The sequence below is a fragment of the Triturus cristatus genome, chromosome 6, assembly GCF_964204655.1.
Source record: "Triturus cristatus chromosome 6, aTriCri1.1, whole genome shotgun sequence".
Taxonomy (NCBI): Eukaryota; Metazoa; Chordata; class Amphibia; order Caudata; family Salamandridae; genus Triturus; species Triturus cristatus.
This window is the reverse complement of record NC_140589.1, coordinates 259,549,358-259,573,168: the sequence shown is the minus strand read 5'-3', so window position 1 is coordinate 259,573,168 and position 23,811 is coordinate 259,549,358. Positions and strand designations below refer to the sequence as shown.

The 23,811-nt window shown below is 45.7% G+C and overlaps 1 protein-coding gene across 1 annotated transcript in view; it reads right to left on the bottom strand.

Annotated features, from left to right (window-relative positions):
• Positions 1-23,811, bottom strand: part of LDAH (lipid droplet associated hydrolase) — a 1,007,651-nt gene that overhangs the window by 144,297 nt on the left and 839,543 nt on the right. The window lies entirely within an intron of this gene.

The window sequence follows — 23,811 nt, the reverse complement described above, 5'->3', positions numbered from 1 at the left end:
TCTCCCCAATATTTAAGGCAGGGGACAAAACTCTTCCAAATAACTATAGACTGGTTGCCCTCATGGACAACGAAGCAAAATATTTTGCTGGAATCCTTTTGGAGGAACTGCAGGCCTGGGCTTCAGAACATTCTCTAATCCCGGCTAATCAGACCGGTTTTGCCAAAACTGTCGGGACATCAACAAACATTTTGGCTATGGGTCTATTAATTGATAAGGCAAAAACAACTAAAATGCCAATCAATTTGTGCTTTATAGATTATAAGGCAGCTTTTGATCATATTAATCGTAATCTTTTATGGGCCAAACTACAGAGGTGGGGGATACCAATGCCTCTATTAGATCTGTTGATTAATTTACATAGTGACACATGGGTACAGGTTAAGCTGGGTGATGGTTCTCATCTGTCGAGACGCATCATAACAAATAATGGTCTAAAACAAGGATGCGTCTTGGCCCCTACACTATTTAACCTGTTCCTAGGAGACCTCACTCCATTGCTCAATAACTGCAATTTTCATGCACCAAAACTAGGTGGCCAAATATTGTCCTCATTACTATACGCAGACGATTTGGTTTTAATCAGCCACACGAAAATAGGGATGCAAAATCTTATTGATGCAACAAAAAGATATTCTGATGAAAACCAATTGTCAATTAATTTGAACAAAACAAAAACGATGTCAATCAACAAAAAAAGAAAGTCATCCAACAGTTGGTTTTGGAATAAAAATTGTATAGAGGATACAAACACGTATAAATATCTAGGGGTCATAATTGACAGTGGTGGCCAGTTTATACTACAAAAAGAAAGTATCAGAGGAAAAGGCATTCCCATAGCAGTCTCGCTAAAAAACTTAAATGGAAAACTAACTAGTCCATCTCTTTCCCCCATAATACAAGTTATTTGCTCAAAACTCTTGCCTACCATTACCTATGGCAGTGAAGCACAACGAGGAAGAGATGCAGGAACTTTGGATAAAACTGTGGCATCAGTATACAGGATCATTTTTGGTCTACCCAAATACACATCCCCGGCCCAAATGAGGTTAGAGTTTGGAGGTCATAAACAGGTGCTTGCAAGACAGGGGGCATACATAATTATGTGGGATAAAATTAGGAAGGCAAAACAAGGGTCTCTCAATAGCCTGTTATGGTCAGAATTACAGCAGAATCAAGTATCCCAAGCTGCTAACTACCTGGACAAAAGTCTGGCGAACCTAGGCTTAAAGGAGTTGTGGAAGACTTCCACCAATCATTCCACTATTAAAAGACTGGTAAAGAAAACAACAAAATACCTATCATGGATAGAAGACAAGGAGTCAGTTGCCAGGAGGTCACATGGGTGGTTTGTTTTAAACTCCTATTCAAATCAAGGTCAACAGAGTTATTTCAATCTGGGCTACTCAAGATTTTTAAAGCTGAAGTTTTTAAAACTCAGAATGGGCCTGATTCCTTGCAGATGCCATCTTCCGCACTGGCAGAGGGACAAAGAGGACGCCCTATGTCGGCTATGCGGTAAAGCAATTGAGGACATGCCACACCTCTTATGCTCCTGTGAAAAACTGCTAGAAGTAAGGAAACGTTTGCTTAAATGTTTGTTTAACCAACGAGGAGTACGCACCTGAAGGAATGCCGTGCTTGCCTGTTTCTCCCCCGACGATTTGCGGCTAAACTGCAATTTGGTGAAATTTATGAAAGAGGTGGAGATAAGGATGCAGGAACCTGTTTTTTAACTTATCCTGGAGTCACTTGATAGTATGAACTGTACACAATTATATTGTTTTTATTGTAAAACCTATCAAAGTGACGGAAATGATATAATGAAAGTCTTAACCTGGAAGATTTTATCATTTTAGACTGAATTTAAGTATGTGTTGGGAAACGTAGAGAATGTATTTGTCTTATCTTCTTTTTATCCTTATAATGTGGAATTGCAATGGTTTTTATTAACTGTGCAAATAAAATGTACTTACTTACTTACCATTGTCTTGGAATGTGGGTACGGGGGGAGTGGATATTATTCCTGACTGTTGTGATTCACAGGCGTGCTGAGGCCGCTGCCATCCCCACCGCGCCATCCGAGGAGAGCTGGGCCCGCAGATCGGGAGGTGAGAGACGTCTTCACAATTGAATCCTATGGAGAGACTGCACTGGGAGGTGTGCCACTGATGAGGGCATATACAGCTTGAAGAGGCATTAGTACCCCAAGCTTTGGGAGACAGGTGGTGGTGAAGACGCGGTTGCCGGTGGGGCGGCCCATTCGCACTCCCCTAGCTTTGAGTTGTGGCCCCGGGGGGTAATCCCTGGCTCCTGGGTGGACCCACGCTCTTGACCAGGACATAGGTAGCCTGCAGGTGGCGGTGACAGGTACGGGAGGCTCGCTACGCCACACGCAACGGCAGATTGCTCATTCCCTTGTCGGACAGGTAGAAGAAACAAAGGGTTTCACGCAAAGGACATTTTGGGCGCTTCTGCGATAGTAATCGCCAGGAAATTGACACGGCTGGTGTGGATTGGTGCTATATAGTGGGGTCCCCCCCTGGCCCACTGATACCTGATAAACAACGTATCTGAGGGAGAAGTAAAGGCAGAAGCCGGACTACAGGGTCGCCACCATGGCCTAAAACAAAGAACCAAAAACGACCAAACAGGGGAGGCTGGACCGCTTCACGACAATTCTATCGGCCCCAACAGTAGCAGAGGGAAGTTCCACTCCCCGCCCGACACAGATGTAATATTACAAGCGATCCATGCTACACGAGAAAGCATGGAAACCAAGATTGCTGAAGTGCGGACGGAGGTCTCTTTTCTGCGTCAAGATCTGAGAAAGTCGTGGAAAGAGTGACGGAGGTTGAACAACGAGTCTCAGACCTGGAGGATCATTCGCAGACCAAAACCACAGAAGTGGCCGGTTTATTAGAGACTGTGAAGGAAGTGGCTTGGCGGGTTGATGATGCGGAAAACAGGGCCCGTAGGAACAACCTGCGATTCGTAGGCCTTCCAGAAAATGCAGAATGCTTGGATCCGGCCCGGTTCCTCCTCACTTTCATCACGAACACTTTCCCGGAGGCACAATTCTCATCATGCTTTGTCATAGAACGGGCACACAGAATGCCTGGTGTTCGACCGCAACCAGGAGCCCCACCCCGGCCAATGATAGCTAGATTCTTGAACCATCAGGACCGATATTTAATACTTCAAGAGTTCCGGAGGAAGGGCGAGGTCAAATAGGAGAATACGAAGGTAATGGTCTTCCCTGACTTCTCCAGAGGCATGCAAAAACAACGCCGCACCTTTGACCCAGTGAAGGTGAAACTCCGAGCTCTTGGGATCCGAATATGCTCGTGTTTGCAGCCAAACTAAAGGTTATTTTTCAAGACAAGACACATTTTTTCAGACACCAGAGCAGGCATTGTCATGGATTGAGGAAAGACCTCAGTTGAGGAGGGCAATCCCGCCGGCGGCTCTTTCAATGGCCGACAAACAGCGGGCCCGGACTGGGGCCCGAGCAAGGAAAGGTGACATAGACGACAGCCCAGGCGCCGGACTCAGGGTATGACTACCCCGGGGATATCCCTACAACCCAGGGGCCAGAGAAACGTTAACACAGATATAGATGATGATACTGCCCTCGAATATATGTCAAAAACCTCGCAGAGGTCAAGTGGAGACGAGAACTTTGAACAAGCGGAAGCCTGCAGATCTGCAGTCGAAGACGGCGCGCACCCCCTTCTGGAACAGATCCAACACATGGAGGCGTCAGGCTCGGACCCTCCATGCAATAACCCTCAAGTCCAGCAGCTGCATAGCGGAGATGAAGAGAAAGGATGAACTGGGACTAGCCGCACTCTGAGGGACGATGTGGGCTTCCCGAGGTTTGGAGGACTCTGGCCACTTTTTGGGTAGAGGGAGGCACACAATGAATTGTCCCCTTAGTGTTCTATAGTTGAGTGGGTACGGGAGGGGGGCGGGCTACAGACCTCGGGGTGGTCTACCTGCACCAGTGTTGTCCTGTTGCCCAGTTAAGGGGTGACGGGAGTGCCTGCAGAGTGTGGGGAGGGGTGTATGATGGTGGTAGCTTGTTAATTGAGACTTAGAGTTTGGGGTAAGAGGGGGGATTGTTTTGTTTTACTGAATTACACGTGCAATGACATTGAGGCAGGGTGGCATAGCGATGAAAAGGCAAATACTGTGATATTACGAAATAGACAGCGGTGGAGAGGGGGCAAAGCGATCGCTGATATGTCAGACACAATACACCACCGGAATGGCTACATCTAATTCAGAAATGTACTCGATCCTCTCCTGGACGGTGAATGGGATGGGAAGAAAGGTTAAGAGGGGACTAGTGGCTGCGTACTTCAAAAGGTTGAAACCGGATGTCATCCTCCTGCAAGAGACACATTTGAAAGGCACTAAATGTGGGTCCCTAGGCAGGGGGGCCTATAACTTATGACACACGCTGGATTCTCCACAGGGGCGAGGGGAGTGGCAATACTTCTCAGGAAAAACCCACCCTTCAGAGTAGAACGCACCTGGGCAGACCCCAATGGGACGTATGTGGCGATTAAAGGGGTATGGAATAGGAGGCACATCACATTTATCAGCGTATATGCACCACCTAAGCTTCAAAAGCAAACGATGGACAAACTCATAGCCATTCTCTTAGAAGCTGGGTCAGACACGCACATTATAGGGGGCGATTTTAATTATGTTATGGACCCCATGACGGACCGCACGACTGTCCCAACTGGGAACCCTAGGGAGACCCCGCTTAAACAGTTTACAGATACCCTAGCGCTTGCGAATATATGGCGTCGACAACATCCTCAATCTAGAGCCTACTCATTTTACTCAGGGGCACACCAGGCCTTTTCACGGATTGATTACATATTTGCTCCGGTGGGGGAACTTGGGGAGGTCCACAAAGTGGAGTACCTGGCAAGGGGCCTCTCGGATCACTCACCCCTGTGGCTCACGATGAGCGCCCGTACACACCGACAGAAAGGAGAGTGGAAACTGAGTCCGTGGGAACTTAAAGACCCTCAGGTCGCTAAGGAGCTTAGGGTGGATACGGAGTTGTATTTTAAAGAAAATCTGGGATCGGTGGATTCGGCCATCACCCTGTGGGAGGCCTACAAACCTGTGCTAAGAGACAGGGCACAAAATATTATAGCACATAAGAAACTAAAAGAACATGAGGAAATCACAGGGCTGGAATCCCAGTTGCTGCAGCTCGAGTCACAGGCAAGCGCGGGTAGTGACCCCTTAATGCTACGCAGTCTACAACTCCTCAGAAAGGAATACTTTTCATTGGCCAAACACGATGCACAGAATGCGATACAAGCCATGTACCGGCGCATATACGATGTCGGTGACAAGACTGGTAGGTTACTTGCATGGCTTAGTAAGAAAGAGCTCGACAGTAGGTGGGTTGAACAGATACAAACGGAGGATGGTCGGACTCACACGACCCCTACCGCAATAGCTAATGCCTTTGCAGACTATTATGAGGTCTTTTACACGCGGCGTCACCTGGCCGAAATTTCCCACATACAAACATATCTTCGTGATCTACAACTCCCCAAATTAGTAGACGCTGAATCCAAGATGTCGGATGACAAAATCACAGCAGAAGAACTTGCGTCAGCGATTGGCCAAATGAAAGCAGGAAAGGTGCCAGGACCCAACGGGCTACCTCCGGAGTTCTTTAAGCAACATGCAGCACTTTTTGGCCCGCATCTTCTCCAACTATACTTGGAGGCGCATGAGGCGGGCAGCCTCCCCAGAGACTTGCGGACGGCCACAATTGTAGTAATCCCCAAAAAGGACAGGTCACCGCAAGAGTGTAGTTCATATCGCCCAATCTCTCTCATTAATATGGAGACAAAGATGTTGGCTAGAATTTTAGCAGACAGGCTAGCCGTAGTCATTACCAGTCTCATTCACCGGGACCAATCCGGCTTTATACCCAAATGATCGACAAGGATTAATTTGAGGAGATTGCACAATTGGTTAGAAGAGGTTGACGGTAGAGAGGATCCACACCTGGTCCTCTCCCTCGATGCTGAAAAGGCATTCGATACTGTCCACTGGCCTTTCCTCGTGTCTGTATTGGAGGAATTTGGAGTTGGTCCGATATTTAGACACTGGATCGCTGTGCTTTACGAGATACCAGTGGCCAGGGTTAGAGTCAATGGGGCTGTGTCACGGAATTCCCAATAGGTAGAGGCACTCGACAGGGTTGTCCCTTGTCACCCCTGCTCTTCGCCATGTTGTTGGAACCACTCGCCTGTGTGATCCGACTGCACCCGGACAGACGGATGAACGCATATCCTTATATGCGGACGACATCTTGATACGTTACAAACCCAGAGAGGACGCTCCCCTCAATTATGGATAGCTGTGAGACTTATGGTTTTCATGCTGGGTACAAAATTAATTGGGAGATATCGTACATATGTCCAGTAGGTAAGAGTAAAGACCAGGCTCTTGGCCACAGTCCCCTTCAGTTGGCCCGGGAGGGTGTCAAGTATTTAGGGATTTATGTTACCACCAATGCAGTAAGGGCGTTGGAACGCAATCATTATAGGGTGCTTAGGGAGTTTCGAGCAGACGTCGAAAGGTGGGGGTCTCTACCGCTAACGTTGTTGGGCAGGGCAGCACTGTATAAAATGATAGTGCTCCCCAAATTTCTTCACGTATTGCAGAATACCTACCAGTTCATACCAGTCGAAGCGTTCAATAAAATTGATGATCAGTTGCGCAGATTTATCTGGGAGGGGAAGCCGCCTAGGATAGCATTGGCGACACTGCAATGTAACCAATACAGCGGCGGTATCTCGCTGCCTGACCTTCGTGCGTATTACTGGGCGGCCCACTTAGTCGTTGTGAACGAGTGGCAGCATGCAAAGAGAGATCATCCGACATATGTACTTGAACGCACACAGATTGCCAAGCGCCCATACACACATTATTTATACGGAGGGAAGGGGGCAGCTCGACTCCTGACTGCGTCACGGAGTGTTATAACAGCCTGGAAGCAGGCTGAACGACAAATGAAGTGGGATGGCCGGATCACTAGGGAAACCCTTCTTTGGGTCTGCACCCGGCTTCAGGTAATTACAAAACTCCGAGGCTTCCAACAATGGGATCTACTGGGCATTTCACAACTCAAAGATATCATACACCGTAAAGAACTGGTCACATTCTCACACCTACAGGCTGAATATGACATGAGATAGACTAAACACTGCAAATACTTGCAGCTGACCCATGCCTGGCGAGCACAACACCTAGACACTAATGACATTCCGGAATATGCGCCACTGGAGGGGCGACATCTAATGGAAGAAATTGCGGAGAAAGTGGTTTCATGGACTTATAGGACGATAATTAACAACAAGCCTGACACTCTACAGAAGTTGCGGGCGAAATGGAAAGTAGAGTTGGGTGAGATGGACGACTAAGATTGGGAAATGGCACTGATGCACCCACATGAGGTGGCTATTAAGTCCAGGCTCCGCCTGATACAATTTAAATACCTGCACAGAGCATATTATGATAGGGCGCGACGACCTCGTATAGGGAGGGTGGAAACACCAGACTGTTTGAGATGTGGAGTGTCGCGGGGTAAATTTTTTCACACGGTGTGGGACTGCCCAAGGATTCAACAGTATTGGGCCAACATGCTGGGAAGGTTGGGTACGGTCCTAGGAGAGACAATACCACTCAGTTTGCAGTTCGTATTGCTGGGGATATCCACTGACATTGATCTCCCCAAACCAAAGTTAACCTTACTTCAGTTGGGATTGGTGTTTGCGAAACGTGACTTGGCCAAGGCATGGAGGGCTGTGGCGATCCCGTCCCTGACGGAGTGGGAAAAAGTATGGATATGTATATGTTGGGCGAAAAGACGACCTATAAAGCACGAGGCTGCCCCAAAAAGTTCTGGAAAATATGGTCATGGTTGACACACTATGGGTTGTTGCTCTCTGATTCACAGTGATCTCTAGCGGTGCACTTGTGGGTTATGCAGCTGAAAGATGCTCCCAACAAATGTATAAGATTCTAGAACAGTTACTAGATCACCAGCCACTATTGTTCTTGTATGATTCCGATGTCTAGCTGAAGGTGCCACTGTGTGCTGCTATTAATCAATGTCTTTGTAATGTATTAAAGAAAATGTTAATAAATACATTTATTTACAAAAAGAATCGCATGTTCAAAATAGCAGCTGAATTTCTCTATTATGTCTAGGTGTTAGTGTCCGACCAGAGAGAAAAGAGTTTTATGAAATGTTCCGTCTGAATCCCAGGAGATGAACTAAATAATATAATAAAACATGTGCAACCTATATGAAAAATAAATGTGTAGCACAAAACAAGTGTGTTCTTTTATAACATGTGCAAAGCAAATGCTGGCTATTGTGTGCAGTTAGGCTAACATAAGGGAAAAAACACAGTTGGCCTCTAGGTAATACAGGACACACTCCCTTTGGTCGGGACAGTGACACAATGACTAAGTAATAAAAAGAAAATACAAGATAAGCAAATTCAAAGCACTGATAATGAACATATAATGAAAGGATTATAATCTCAAAACAATCGAACAAAAAATATCAGAAAAGATGTCAATTTTGAAAAGGTTGCCGAATTTAAGGTGTGTCGGTGGTATGTATGATGTCGCTCACAAATTCAAAGGCCAGCAAATCCATAGCGGATTCAGTCTCCACTAAATTACTACACAGCATTTAGTGATCCATGTGCCGGTGCACACATCTCCTCGGATAGGAGTGGCTGACAGCTAGCATAATGAAGAAGCGGTAGACCTAAGGAAAACTCTAAAAATGGGTCGCAAGTGGGCTCATCCACAGGTCAATGTCCACGGTCCAATATCTGCAAAGCCAAACAAAAATCCAGTGCCCATTTGAAGGGGTACCAGAGGCAGTGAAACACGAGTTGCACGCAGGAAAACCAGACAGGTCAGAAAGACAGTGACCAATTGAGGTCCAGTTCCTGGAGCAATAAGATTCTGAAGAATCGAAGCATGTGCTCAAGACACAGCTGGCAGGGTGGTAGTTGACCAGAGATTACTACGTTCTGAGAGAGGGCACTAACACAAGTAGCAATGATGGTAGCGCCTCAGATTAGTCTTCTGACACTGAAACAGGGAGTAATTCCAGTAGAAATTCAAGAAAATAGGGTAATGCCAGGGGTTTTAGAAGAGGTACAAGAGGCTAGCTATGGTTCAATTATGGACCACCTGTGGGACGCCCAATGCATACATACCCCATGCACCCACCACCCATGACTGCCCCACACTATGGCAACTGGGGTTACAATTATATGTCTTACAGACCCCCCACGCTTTCACCAGCATCAAGGCAGGCCTCGAAAAATCCTAAAAATGCTACTAAACCTGCAAGTCTAGTGACTTAAATAATCTACTTAACATAATTATAATGCTCTTGACCCATAAACTGGTTTCAAATTATGTGATCCTGGGCAAGTATTTTAATTCACTGAAATGCAATTTTCTTCTTTATCACATGAGAGCACCTTCAAATACGCGAGCTCAGCATGTCTGCTGTACAGAAAACTCTTTTGTTTGATTTAATAGACTAAACATTTGCTCCATATATAATACAAATCTAGCCACATATAAAATACACATGACTGCTGACTTGCCTCAGTTCATTAATCGCACTGTCACCAGTGTGGGGCAGGAATGTTTCTCAAATCATGTTTAAAAACAGTCACTTTTAATAAATGCATACCTAAAGCCTAAAGTAAGCACACTTTCATTTGCAATCAGCAGAATTTACATTGAACTGGCCACAGAATTTCCTATTGGCGTGGTTTGAAAAGTATATAGTGGACATTGTCTGGAAATAGAGTTTCTGCAAATATCTGTAATTTGAAACATCACCAAGTGCTACAATTAGTTTTGCTCCTATGTAAATTTTTATTTGCATCACACTTCTGATTTACAAAAAAGCTCTTTTATAATTCCAGATATATTTTTCAATACTTTTACTTTTCAAGCTGTTCAATTGTTGTGTGAGAAAAAAACTGACAATTTACTGCCTTTTGTTTCACAATTATTGTCAGATAACTCACTTGACAAAAGCACTAATAGGAGAAAGAAAAATAAACACCATTTTCCAGGAACAGATAAGCAGCAATTAGTAAAAAGACAAACTGAAATTTGACCTCTCTCTCCTGATTTTTACAGAAAATCAAAGCAACCATTCAAGGATGTGAAGTAATTATTTATCTCTATAACCATAAACACACGTCAAGCTACTAGATTCACTTTAGGAAATAACATGAATTTCTTGTTAACCACCTGCAGACTCGTCCAATACTTTTATCTATTGGGAGACTTTAGGCTATGGTTGGAACATCTTGTTAGTATTTGAAGGCATCTCTAACTGATAGCCTATAAATTTGGTTCCTTGAGGTTTCATTTTAAGGTTTAAGCAAAAAAGAAATATGTTTAACATGCAAATGCACCAAGTATTTACACCTGTTACTATTAAGTAAGTTTCCAAATATAAAAACTCCTGAAAATGTGTGACTACAGCAGCTTCTCAGGAGTACCTTTAAATTTTTTGATTACTGCACATTTACTGCAAAACTACAAGTAAACCTATTTGAGTTCACTTATAATAATAAAAAAAATATTCACAAAATCTGGACTTGTTAACCGCATCTTTCACTTTGACAGACACACTGCTTTAGCAGCTGCCTACAATACTTTAGGATAGGTTAGGCGGCTCCTCCCTGATGTGTTGGTTTCATAAAATATAAACAGTAACACTTCCATGCCAAAGTCACCCTGCATGTTAGATTTCAATAGATATATAATCAAAGTACTGCAATAGGAATTTAAACATTAGATATTTTATTAATGAGCTAGCCAGGAGCAGGAAGAAAGAACACATCTTTGAAAAATGGCAGGGTAAACCTCGGTTATTAGTGATTCATCAGTTACATCTAAGGAGTTGAAAGATAAAATTAAACATTTGAGGCACTCTAATAGAAAGTAAATACGAGCTATTAAAAAAAGAATGATTAACAAAATTAGGCCAGACTTCACGCAATCATCAAATTAAGAGACCTGAGGAGATTTTGGGGCCATGTTAGTAAATGTTCTCGAGGTAAAAAAACACACATTGCAATCTCTCGGCAAAATAGTGGACAGAATATATTCAACAATTATACAAACTTGACTCCCCACCTCTGGCAAGAAGTTCAACACCATTAACAAGTGGGGAAAGATTGTATTGATAGGAAAAGCTTTAGAGTGAGGAAGAAGAATTGCCAAGACTAGACTTTTTCGGTGGGATTTCCCCCCAGTCTTTTTGCCCTCCTGTTTTTGACCTTGTTTTGGGACTCTGGGCACTTTACCAAAGCTATTCAGTGCTAAAGTACATATGCTCTCCATGTAAGTTGTGTTTATGGATTGGTGTTTTCATAATTGGCGTATCTGATTTACTTCTATGTCCCCCAGTGGCGGCTGGTGACATTTGAAAGTGGAAGGGGATAACATTTCTAGATGAGTGCCTGTTGTGAGCGAGCCAGTGAGCCCAACGGTCATATGGGTTGTAGGAGGGGTTCTCCCACCAGAAAAACTGTGAAAAAAGAGTGGGCAAATGGTGCATATTCAAGCAAATTTGAGAGTGCAAGAAGGTTAACAAGGTTGTTGTGAAAGTATAGTTATGACAACAATAAAGAGATTTTATATGACAATAATATAGGTAGCTGCTTATTCAGTATAACCAGAGAACTTCAGAACAGACTTTGAGATAACAATGCTGAGCACCTTCTGCTCAGATCCCATTATGTTTGTTGCTGCCTGCTGGGCCCTTTCACATGGTACAATTTGAAAACAGATCCTGACAACCAATGCTGCACATGTTCATCTTTGGCGAACTACTTTCTGACACTGTTGTCAAGAATTCCTGTCATGCGAGGGGAGGAAAACGGTAACCAGCGAAAACGGACTACATCTCCCAGGATGCTTAGCGGTTGAGAGGTTATGTAAACAGGAGAGCTGTTACATAACTCAAGGAAAACACGCCCTTATGTAAACAGGAGAGCTGTTACATAACTCAAGGAAAACACGCCCTTATGTAAACAGGAGAGCTGTTACATAACTCAAGGAAACACGCCCTTATGTAAACAGGAGAGCTGTTACATAACTCAAGGAAAACACGCCCTTATGTAAACAGGAGAGCTGTTACATAACTCAAGGAAAACACGCCCTATAAAGGGAGGAACCGGGAGGTACAACGCTGTCGGATATTGTGTTTACACCGACGTACCTGCTTAGTGAAGAGCAGTGTTCCGGAGTGGTGCTCCAGTAAGGCAAGAACGGAGGTAGGTCGAGTCGTTACTCCCTGGGCCGTGTCTTGCCCCATCGTCACCTGTGAAGGACCCGGACGCTCTACCGGATAACCATTGAGCTTCGCTTTTTGACTCGGCTGAGTCACAGCGCAGAGGCGCTTTTGCTGGTTGGAGTCGTAACTCCCAGCCCGACCAGAGATACAGGGACTGCCAGCTGTAACGCACACCAGGAGGTGTTTGCCGCGTTACAGACTCGGAAGTCCACAGGATCGATCGAGCGGCTGCTCTCGGTTCAGTCTTCTTTGCTTGTGATTGGGGTATCGGTGACGCATCACCAGGAGGTGACTCCGCGTCCCGGTGCAGTCTGAGGAAGAGGTTGAGCGGCTGCTCCCTTCAGGTAGAGACCCCGGCTGGGTGTTTCCCTGACTCCTCGATTCTCCCCAACACTCTTCGTGCCCCTCACAGCCTACCGATTGGCATTGTTGGCCATTTCATTTCTGCCCTCTGTTGGCATACGCCGGGATCGGCGTATATGCAGAGGACGGTTAGGACCATCCGTGCTGTGGGCTGGTAACGTACTTAGCCTGGAGGATTCCAGTGACTATAACCTTTGTTTATTCCTTGTATTATTTTTGCCTTCATTAAAATAACTAAACCTTCACAAGGGGTTGCGTTCTCATTATCGTGTCTGTTAAACGATCCTGAGACGTTCAGGGCGTTACAAAATATCCGACCTTAATAACACTAACTGTCTCCCGGTCGATAACAGACATGGCAACACTTGATGATGTGCTGGCTGCTTTAGCGACCGTGCAAATTGAATTGGCTGCCTCCAGGCAAGAAACAGCCGATGTAAAAGCCAGACTGGATGCTATCCAATTGGACCCGCTCACGCCCAGCACCTCCCTCACGAACCAGACCCCTGCGGTAGTAGTGGAAATGCCGGTAGCCGTCCCCTTGGCAACACCAGAGAGGTACAGTGGGGATCCTAACACAGTGCAGGTATTCCTCACACAAGTGGCGCTACGTTTATCGTGCAAACCAAGGGCGTTCCCCACGAGTCAGGCTCGTGTGGCTTTCCTTATATCCTATTTGGCTGGAAACGCGGCACAATGGGCCGTACCTCTGGTGAGCAGGGACGACCCCATCTTATGTGATTGGGGTGCTTTTCGCGAGGAATTCCTGAAAGTCTTCGACAGAAGGGCTGACTCGTACACGGCGGACCGTGAAATGCTTGAGTTGAGACAGGGATCCAACGACCTGGTGCAGTATCTCAACGCGTTCCGAAGACTGGTTGCGGAAACCAAGTGGCCTGTTGCTAAACAGACGGCGCTCTTCCATCACGGGCTGTGCGATGAGCTCAAGGACGCCGTGGCTCATATTGACCCACAACCCAAGACATGTGAGGGCCTTATCAACCTGGTATTACGGCTGGAACATAGGCTAAGTGAAAGAAAGGGGGATCATGGGAGAAAAGGAAACTCCCTTCCATCCTATGTGACAATGGGAAGTCCTGAAACTTCCACCGCATCCAAGGGAGAACCCATGGACATCGGCGCAATACGAGCGAGCCTCACAGCCACAGAGAAAGAGTCACGCCGTAAACAAGGATTGTGCCTATATTGTGGCAAAAAAGGCCACTACGTACGTGAATGCCCTGCCAAACCGAAGACGTCCCGTTATCGGGCCAACCGGTCGGTAACAGCCGTGGTGGACGTACCGGCGGAAAACTAGAGGACTCCCAGACCAAAGAAGGGGCATCTCGGAGTCACTCATACATCCCTTCAGTTGCCAACTCGGTCACTAAGGGACAACGACACCTGTTTCTCACAGTGCACGTGGGAGTGCATGACCAGTGGATACCCGTTGTGGCCATGGTGGATTCAGGGGCCACTGGCATGTTTATGGACCACAACGAGGCATGCAGGCTAGGGCTAGTGCTTCTTCCCAAAGCTGTACCCGAAGACGTCTATGCTGTAGACGGAAGGCGATTGGTGACGGGGCCCATCGGGCAGCACACGGGGGTCCTTCCGATGAGATGTGGGAGGAACCATTTGGAACAAATCGATTTTAACATCATCCGAGCGCCCCAATATGGCGTCATATTGGGATTGCCGTGGCTACAGAAACACAACCCCTCTGTGGATTGGCCAACACATCGCATCGAACTGACGTCACCGTATTGCATCCTGCATTGTGGAATAAGAACGGAATCCCTTGACGCAGATGAGAGCGGGAGTCAGACGGTGGCTACAGCGGCAGAAAAAGATGTGGCTCTCCCCCAGGCTTATCACAGTTTTGAGGATGTATTTGATGAGGTGAAGGCGGAAGTGCTACCACCACATAGACAGTTTGACTGCCAGATCGACCTGGTGCCAGGGGCCAGCGTTCCCAGCGGCAGGCTGTATGCCCTGACGGAGCCTGAAAACGTGCATCTCCGGGGGTACCTGGATAAACTCCTCAAGCTAGGATTCATCCGCCCGTCCAAGTCTCCAGCCGCCTCGCCACTCTTCTTCATCCCGAAGGCTAAAGGGGAGCTGAGAGCCTGTGTGGACTTTAGGGCATTGAATGCGATAACCGTAAAGAATCGGTACCCCTTGCCTCTCATCAGTGTACTTCTGGAACAGGTCAAGAAAGCTCGTATCTACACCAAGTTGGATTTGAAAGGGGCATACCATCTGGTGCGCATGAGGGACGGAGACGAGTGGAAGACCGCCTTTAAGACCAGGTTCGGCCTTTTTGAGTACCTCGTCATGCCGTTCGGTCTGTGCAACGCCCCGGCAGCCTTTCAGTACTTTTTGAATGAGGTATTCAGAGAGGAGTTGGATATCTACGTGGTCGTATATATCGACGACATCCTCATCTATTCGTCCAGTGTGGAGGAGCACGTACACCACGTCAAGGCTGTGCTCCAAAAGCTGAGGGAAAACATGCTGTTTTGTAAACTCAGCAAGTGTGACTTCCACGTCACATCCGTGGAATTCCTCGGAGTGATGCTGAGTCCAGAGGGACAGGAGATGGCAGAACGAAAGATCAAGGCGGTGAAAGAATGGCCGGTGCCCCAAAGCGTGAAGGACGTCCAAAGTTTCATTGGCTTCGCCAACTTTTACAGGCGGTTTATAGATGGATTTTCAGGATTGGTGGCCCCAATCACACAGCTACTGAGGAAGTCCAAGGAGTTTGTCTGGTCCCCTGAAGCGAACAAAGCCTTTGAGGCCCTGAAAAGCGCCTTTGGTAAGGCGCCGGTGTTGGCTCACCCCGATCCGGATCTCCCCTACGTGGTGGAAGCGGACGCATCGGATGTGGCGCTGGGGGCTATCTTGTCCCAACGCAACCACGACACAGGGGTGCTTCATCCCGTTGCGTACATGTCCCGCAAACTCAACGACGCCGAACGCAACTACCATATTGCGGAGAAGGAGCTTCTCGCAATCAAGGACGCCTTCACCGAATGGAGGCATTGGTTGATGGGGGCAAGACATGTGGTATCGGTGTACACGGACCATCGGAACCTACAGTTCATGACGGCCACAAGACACCTTTCTCCCAGACAGCTGCGGTGGATGATCTTCTTTGCGGGGTTCAACTTCCGCATCACATATCGGCCGGGGACGGAAAACCGGAAGGCGGACGCCCTGTCCCGTCAATCTGCAGTTAAGGAACCATTGCCTGCGACCGAGCATTCCATCATTTCCCCGAGGATGGTATTGGGGGTTATCCAACCGGATACTTTCCTGAGGGGAATAAAGAGAGGGATCAGGTCATTCGCATGGCGGAGGTGGCTCCTCAGTCACAGAGAATGGCAGCTGAAGGACGGGATACCCCTGAAGGGCAGGTGCCTATTGATACCCACGCCTAGGCTAAGGAAACAAGCATTCATCTGGTGCCATGACTCTCCATGTGCAGGTCATTTGGGCTTTGAAAAAACGGTGGCTAGCATGGGACGGCATTTCTGGTGGCCAACCATGAGAGTGGATGTCAGGAGGTGGGGACAGGAGTGTCCTACGTGTGCTACCATGAAGGCCGACCATGGCAGAACCCAAGGGCTCTTACATCCACTTCCGACCCCGGATAGACCATGGGATAGCATATCACTGGACTTCGTGGTGGGCCTACCGGTAGACCAGGGGATGACGGCAATACTGGTGGTGGTGGATTACTTGACGAAAATGGGGCACTTCATCCCCTGCAAGAGAGTCCCTACGGCCAGGGAATTGGCGTCACTACTCCTAAAGAATGTGGTACGACTGCATGGATTACCTGGGGTGATCGTGTCGGACCGGGGGTCGCAGTTTACTGCGCAATTCTGGAAGACTTGGTGCACTGCGCTGCATGTTAAGACCGCCCTGTCCACCAGCTACCACCCTCAAACGGACGGCCAAACCGAGCGCCTGAACCAAACGCTCAAACAGTATCTGCGATGTTTTGTGGACCAGGGCAGGGAAGAATGGGTCGACTTGCTATGGGTTGCAGAGATAGCCTATAACAACGCCACTCACAGCTCCACACAGTCATCTCCGTTCTATAGCAACTATGGCCAACATCCCAGGTTCTTGCCATTTCTACATCCGTTCAGAGAGGACAGGATTCCCGCCACAGCGGACAGGGTGGCACACATAAAAGACACGTTGATGCGCTCAAGGGCTGTCCTAATAGAGGCCAAGAGAAGATACAAGGCTGCGGCAGACAGGAAGAGAAGGCCCGGGCCACTGTACCGCACTGGAGACTACGTCTGGATATCCACAAGAAACATGAGGTTTCGAAAGAACAGTGTGTTCCATCCCAAGTACATGGGCCCCTATCGAATTACCAAGTGTATGGGTCCCGTGAACGTGAAGGTGTGCTTGCCCCAGTCATTGCGGATACACCCTGTCTTTCATGTATCATTGCTCAAACCAGCACCCTCCAAGCCGTCTGGGACACCTAGGCCGGTATGCGTGGAGTCGGAGGTGGAGTATGAAGTGTCGGGCATACGGGCGTCCAAATGGCGCAGGGGGAAGCTGTGGTACCTGGTTGCGTGGAAAGGCTATGGCCCGGAGGAGCAGTCATGGGAACCGGCTGAAGGGGTTCATGCTCCGCGCTTGGTCTCCTTGTTCCATCGGCGTTTTCCTGCCAGCGCTGGACCCGTGGGGAGCCGCTGAGAGGGAGGATGTACTGTCAAGAATTCCTGTCATGCGAGGGGAGGAAAACGGTAACCAGCGAAAACGGACTACATCTCCCAGGATGCTTAGCGGTTGAGAGGTTATGTAAACAGGAGAGCTGTTACATAACTCAAGGAAAACACGCCCTTATGTAAACAGGAGAGCTGTTACATAACTCAAGTAAACACGCCCTTATGTAAACAGGAGAGCTGTTACATAACTCAAGGAAACACGCCCTTATGTAAACAGGAGAGCTGTTACATAACTCAAGGAAAACACGCCCTTATGTAAACAGGAGAGCTGTTACATAACTCAAGGAAAACACGCCCTATAAAGGGAGGAACCGGGAGGTACAACGCTGTCGGATATTGTGTTTACACCGACGTACCTGCTTAGTGAAGAGCAGTGTTCCGGAGTGGTGCTCCAGTAAGGCAAGAACGGAGGTAGGTCGAGTCGTTACTCCCTGGGCCGTGTCTTGCCCCATCGTCACCTGTGAAGGACCCGGACGCTCTACCGGATAACCATTGAGCTTCGCTTTTTGACTCGGCTGAGTCACAGCGCAGAGGCGCTTTTGCTGGTTGGAGTCGTAACTCCCAGCCCGACCAGAGATACAGGGACTGCCAGCTGTAACGCACACCAGGAGGTGTTTGCCGCGTTACAGACTCGGAAGTCCACAGGATCGATCGAGCGGCTGCTCTCGGTTCAGTCTTCTTTGCTTGTGATTGGGGTATCGGTGACGCATCACCAGGAGGTGACTCCGCGTCCCGGTGCAGTCTGAGGAAGAGGTTGAGCGGCTGCTCCCTTCAGGTAGAGACCCCGGCTGGGTGTTTCCCTGACTCCTCGATTCTCCCCAACACTCTTCGTGCCCCTCACAGCCTACCGATTGGCATTGTTGGCCATTTCATTTCTGCCCTCTGTTGGCATACGCTGGGATCGGCGTATATGCAGAGGACGATTAGGACCATCCGTGCTGTGGGCTGGTAAAGTACTTAGCCTGGAGGATTCCAGTGACTATAACCTTTGTTTATTCCTTGTATTATTTTTGCCTTCATTAAAATAACTAAACCTTCACAAGGGGTTGCGTTCTCATTATCGTGTCTGTTAAACGATCCTGAGACGTTCAGGGCGTTACAACTGTATTCTCAGATGTCGCAGGGCCGGGCCATATCAGCGTCCAGTAGTGAGTGTAGACTGACACTCAGCTGCTTTGGGTTACATGTGCTGGGCTGGGGCTGATTTACTGCGCAGCGGGATACTGAGGGGACAATAAAATGTTGCTCAATTAACATTAACTCCGTAGAAAGAAAGACCTCTACCAGGGCTGTCCTGTGCGTTCCCTGTGCCGTAATAAAGAAACAGAAGACGTGCAGACTGTTCCAGGCGGCCTGTCCCATCAAGATACACGGCCACCTCATTCCACCCAGAACCAACCGCACTCCATTTACGGCATTCTCAAGCTAACGTATATGCAGCTCATATTGGTTTTCTGCAGACTGCAAGAATATTATGCTCACAAGTGACTAAAAGTGAAATAGTAAAAACATAACATTTTCATAATTTCTTCTGAAACCAAGATATAACAAGGCCGCCTCGCAGGATAATATTATTGCTGCCTTCAGTTAACAGAGGGAGACAAACATAAGCATCACTACTGCACTATTTTAGCTGAGGCAAAAAGAAGACAGCTGCTGCCGATCTTAACATGTTCAGACCTGTGACTATGTGCTATTAAGCATAGTATTGCAACGTTGTGAAGTGCCCTCTGCATAGGAAATACCTACATGAGCCAGAGTGATGAGGAGAGCTGTGTGTATAGTACTTTATGGAGAGCCTCCTGGAGTCCCTGGGCACTGACAGATTAATGTATCTGCCTCTATGTGATGAAGGTGCTTTGTGCACCACTAGGACTGTGCTCAGCTGCAACCTGGCCTTTTTGTATATATTACCCTGCTGGCTACTTGTGTGCCATGCGTTCCTACCTATGATGTTTTACAGCCAATCAGTGACGTAAATAGTGCAATTACATAAGCAAGGCACCTGTGAAGAAGGATGAGACACCGAGTCACTGTCAGTCAATCATGATTTTAACCTGATGATATTAAAATACATGCAGTTGTACAAACGTCTCCAATTACTGCTATAACCCACTGTGATCTGATATACTGACTCCTCGCGTGCCTTTACTCAGGCTTACCTGTTTAAAAGAGCATTTGCAGTGCGTAAATGTAGAAATACTAATCATGGTAGCTTATATATAATTGAAATGGGGTAACAAGTATATATATATATATATATATATATCCCGAACACCGCTGAAACAATGATGAAGACGGCAATGGATATGCCCCAACTCCAATGATCACACGGACACGGACCTCCAGTTAAGTGCTGCTTTTATTCTACTGGCAGTGTCGTCTTGACGTTTCGGCTCCCATGAGCCTTGTTCACATGACAACGTGAGTTTGTAAAATGACCCAATAAATAGTGTTAGTGCTAGTTCAGAGTTCAATTAAAGATCACGTGGTTATCTTGACCATAGACATAGAGAAGTCACTACATCTCGATCTCGGTGCTAGTTTTGCAGAGTTGGTCACAGTTTGTTAACATTCCACTTGCATAATAAAGCATTTCAATATGATGACGTGCAAAAAATATAGCAGTGTGCAAAATGAGCAGTGTGCAAAATACGCAAGTAACATGCTCGACAATATATAAATATATAAATACATGAATAGATAAAAATCCAATAAATAATTTTTACGTAAAAAACTGTAAAAACACTACAATAGCTTGAATGCCATGGCATAATTGGATTGTCTAAACAACAGGGAAGCAGACTTACATCACATAATTTGAGTTAAGGCTGCTTAGTTCCCTTATAGTAGTCTGAATACATGTGCTAATAATGCCACAATACAACTGTACTTTTAAATTCTAAATATATATATATATATATATATATATATATATATATATATATATATATATATTCACAGAAAAAACCAAAGGTTTTAGGGGCGTTATAGTTAGGAATTGGCATTTAAAAAACCTTAGAAATTCACTGAAAAAACCATAGGTTTCAGGGGCGTTACAGTTAGCTGGACATTTCCCTCGTACAAAACCCTAGAAATTCCCCTGTTATAGTTAGTTCAGCTAACTATAACTCGCGCCCCCGCAATGCACTGCTGATGGCGTCACATATTACATCACTCATGACATGGTCAGTGACATCACTGATGACATCTCAAATAACATCACTGATGACGTCATCCAGTGAGTGTGTGTATCTGTAAATTTTAAATATGTTTAATATATATAGAGGGAAAAACCTATGGAAGAATGAGTGGGTGTATAAGTGTGTGAATGGATGATTTAGTAGGTGTGTGACTGACTCTATAAGTGAGTCATTAAATGTATCTTACTGCAGACTAGTGACTAAACTGTGTGAATGTCTGTATCTGTCTGTCTGTTGGTGTATAGGCGGCTGCATGATTTTGTGAATAGCTATATGAGTGTCTCTATGGGATATTGATCGGTTGTCTGAGTATCTGTATGGGTGCCTGAGTGTTCGTGTGGGTGGGGTGTGTGTGACTGTGCATACATGTAAAAGTGGGTGATTCTATGGGTGCGTGATTTTAAGAGTGCATCTGTGGTGGACTGTATGGTTGGGTGAGTGTATGTATGGGTGTGTTAGTGATTGAATGTATATCTCAGTGGTACATGTGTGAGTAACTACATATGTGAAAGGCAGTATATATGTGTGTAAGAATATATAAGTGGGTATATGTGAGAGTGTGTGATTGTGAGAGTGGCTGTATGGATGAGTGTGTGCTTGTATCAGTGTTTGTATAAGAGCGTAAGAATGTGGTACGATTTTTATGAGTAAGTGAACTTGTGTGTGTATAACTGCATAGGTGAGTAAATGGGAGTGTGATTAATTATTTGCATGACTGACTAGGTGTGAGAGTACCTCTATGGATGATTGGTGGTGTGTGAGTGTCTATGTAGGTGTATAAATGCATATGATAGTCCTGTACTGAGTGACTGTAAGTATGGGTGACTGTACAGGTGAGTGAGTGGATGTGTGTGTAGATCTAAGAGTCAGTGAGTGTATATGTAGTTATTGGTATTAGAGTTTCTATGGTTTTGATAATGGACGTCTGAAATTTTGATTGAGTATATCAAAGGGTGTGAGAAGATGCACTAATTTATCACATGGATAACGTTATCAGTGATGTCATCAGTGATGTCATTTGAGATGTCAACAGTGATGTCACTGACCATGTCATGAGTGATGTAATATGTGACATCATCAGCAGTGCATTGCGGGGGTGCGAGTTTTAGTTAGCTGAACTAACTATAACAGGGGAATTTCTAGGGTTTTGTACGAGGGAAATGTCCAGCTAACTATAACACCCCTGAAACCTATGGTTTTTTCAGTGAATTTCTAAGGTTTTTTAAATGCCAATTCCTAACTATAACGCCCCTGAAACCTTTGGTTTTTTCAGTGAATTTCAAAGGTTTTTTAAACGCCAATTCCTAACTATAACGTGCATGAAACCTATGGTTTTTTCAGTGAATTTCAAAGGTTTTTTAAATGCTAATTCCTATCTATAACTTATCTCTAAAGATATCATGTTTAATGATTTTCATTGGATTTCTATATTTTTCAATTCAGTGTGTCGATTTCATTAATTATGTTTTTTGGAAATTCTTTTTTATCACCATTTTTTTAAACTTATTTTTTCAATTAATTCTTTTAAAAATTAAAAAATATGATTTGTTTTTATTGGGTTTTTCAAACATATTTTTTTATATTTTTTTAACTATATGTTCAAAACTTTATTTTATATATATTTTTTCCATGTTTTTGGATCCGCGCACCCTATGCGCACCGTTCTTGATCCCTACGCGATAGCATCCGCGCATGGTATGCGTTGGGTACGTGTTAAGTGAGCGCTCGCAATGCGACCAGTACGCGACTCCCAGCCTATACGCGACACGTTCGATGTACGTAACGCGACGTTTACGCGCTTCCACGATGCGTCATCTGCCTCTATGACGCGGTAGGTGCGTAGATCCCGCAAAATATTTAACATTTAAAAAAACATATATATATGTATTTCATGAGAATATTAATTGAAGACAAAATCTAAACTAGTCGTAAAACTAATATATTTTTACATCTAATCCTATAATTTTTTTTAATTCAATTTAACGGATGCGCGCTGGGTGCGTGCTGCCTATGCGCAGAGTGTGCGGATCCCATGTGACCTGCAAAAAAAGAGATTTGATTGGTTCATTACACTTCCTCTTCTAACTATTGAAAGACCCCACCCAATTCAATCATTCTTCTTTGACCTTCTCTGGAGGAGCATCTCTTTGCAGAGAAGAAGATTTTTTTAGACTAAGTTTACACTTAGCTCTAACTTTTTTCTACTAAAAATGGCTTCAGGGCAGCAGGCATCACCCGCATCTCCTCATACATCTGAGGATGAATTTTTGGAGGAGGCACCATGCAAAGAACGTTTTTCTTCAGTGGTGTGGAAATTTTTAAATTTTCCCGAGGGGCAAACAAAGACCAATGCCACCTTGGTCACATGCAAGATTCGCAAAAGAGTGTTGTCGCGAGGGGATCCTAACAAGAAATACTCGTGCGGCACGGCTAGTATGATGAAGCACCTAAGGACCCTTCATCCAAACAATCTTGCACGAGAAGAGTGCAAACGGATGAGAAACACTCCTGCTCCTGCGCCTTCCACCTCATCGCAGCCGAGCACTTCAAGAGTGCATCCATAAGCCCAAAATTTGAACATCCGTCCTCAATTTCATTATTTAAAAGTGCTCTGCACTAAGTGCAATGCGACTTTGTGCTACGGTGAGCAGTCGATCGATCTGATCTGCTGCCGGCAAGAAAGTCACATTTGCTAGTTTTTTTTGTTGTTTTTTTTTATTGTTCCCTGAAGTTCATTGTTTGGTTCCTCCTGCTTTGTTTTTGGGGTTTTTTTTGCAGAAAAAACAAAAAAATTAAAAATTGTTCAGAAACACCCCAAAAAATATAAAAGAAGAAAGAAAACAAAAAGTTCTTGTAAGAACTAACTTTCCTGGTTTAAAAAAAGAGCTACATTTCTTTGTTAGTGTGTGAAAGTTTAGATGAATGTATGCGTAGTACGTAATTGACTGAATTAATGCATTAGTAGCGTATGGTGAATGTATAAGTGCAGAACTATGAGGAAGTGCTGCAGCATCACACAGTAACCTCTTTAACTGCAGTGTGCTGTAGTACTTCCGAAGCACAGAGATGCAACATATGT